The 1,461-nt window shown below is 27.9% G+C and overlaps 1 protein-coding gene across 1 annotated transcript in view; it reads left to right on the forward strand.

The window, feature by feature from the left end:
* The first annotated feature begins 116 nt into the window (after positions 1 to 116).
* Positions 117 to 1,461, forward strand: part of LOC117170355 (arp2/3 complex-activating protein rickA-like) — a 10,921-nt gene continuing 9,576 nt past the window's right edge. The window contains exon 1 of the mRNA XM_033357092.1: positions 117 to 139. The gene's annotated coding sequence lies outside the window, so the exon portion shown is untranslated. The remainder of the gene's footprint in view (positions 140 to 1,461) is intronic.

Here is a 1,461-nt window from a genome sequence, read left to right on the forward strand (position 1 = left end):
AATATCCACTATTGTTCATTACTTCTTTTATCCAATAACTTTAGGCCTCAAAAAAAGAACTGCTTGAAAAAAGCTTTTTTTGGATAATTTTACCAGAGTTACATTTTCGTTCCGAATTTAGACAAGAAAAATCTAAAAGGTATCTTCTATAGTAAAAAATTTTTTTTGGTTTAAAATGAATGAGTAAATTTGAAAATTTTTATTTTTTATAGGAAATATTGTTTGATTCCGTTTATAAAAGATACAATTTTAAGCATATAACAAGATTAAAAATTTTGGGTTTTGAATGCTAATGGTCAGGAAAACTAAGAAATTGTTCAACAAAATATCTGAGAATTTTGAAAATGAAGTTTTCATCCTGAAAAGCTTACTAAAAATACAAAGAATTTTCATTTGTCTCAAGTCCCATATTTTATTATTTCTGGAAACTATAAATTAGATTGATATACAAAACAATCATTTATTCGTACACTATTGATACTTTTTATGGGAAATGTTAAGTTTTTAATCAGTCCACCTCATATTGACGATTCTGAATAAAATTTACAAGAACTTCATTTTTCTTAGAGGAAATACAGGTTCATAAACTTTTCTGAACCTACAAATAGCTTTTTTTTTAATTCACTTACCCGCCCGCTCCATTGCTGTTTAGAGCAAAATATTTAGGCGGCAAAATTTAACTAGAAGAAATTGTCAGAATGTTACAAAAAAAAGAAACTTCCTATCTCTGATAGGAAAAAGGCTCTTCTACATATACTTGATTTCTGGGTAAAGCTACTTCAGTGGTACCAGAGGATAAGTTGTTGGTTAGGAAATTCTGCTTAAATCAATGAAAAACTTAATCTTTGCGTCTGTATAGATCAAGAGTGCTGACTCATAAAAAATACCATTTTTTCTATTTTAAGCTATTTCGAGTAATTGTGTGCATATTTCATTAATTTTATTGGTAAAAGTTCCTTGCAGAATATATGCTATTAAAAATGCATACGCAAAAGCAGCTGGCTTTACATTGTTAATTTATTGATTATGCAAAATTTTATTGAATAAATTGGTTGTATAAGTTTGTATTATTTTATGTTAAAAATGCCAATAATCGCTAAATTAATCATCCCAGAAGAAACAATTGTGGGTAATTGTTGATCATAAAAGTATATGTAACATAAATTTTTCCTATTAGGAGAACAGGACTATGAGGACTATTAGAAGATAGTGTTTTCATCAATAGCATAATTATACTGCAACTTTATCAAAGAAAATAAATTAAGCATGGACACAACTGATAGCGTGAAGCACATTATTATTCAAACAATGATTACACAATGTATTGTTTTTGAACAAGAAATCAGACAAAACTACGAGCCCTAGTATTTCAATTCACGAAAAATGCAGCCTTCTATTATTTTTGCTCTTACCAATTTTCTTTAAAATATGCACGAAACGAGCTGCTTCAGAAAAGATTTT

This window comes from Belonocnema kinseyi, chromosome 3 (assembly GCF_010883055.1).
Source record: "Belonocnema kinseyi isolate 2016_QV_RU_SX_M_011 chromosome 3, B_treatae_v1, whole genome shotgun sequence".
NCBI lineage: Eukaryota > Metazoa > Arthropoda > Insecta > Hymenoptera > Cynipidae > Belonocnema > Belonocnema kinseyi.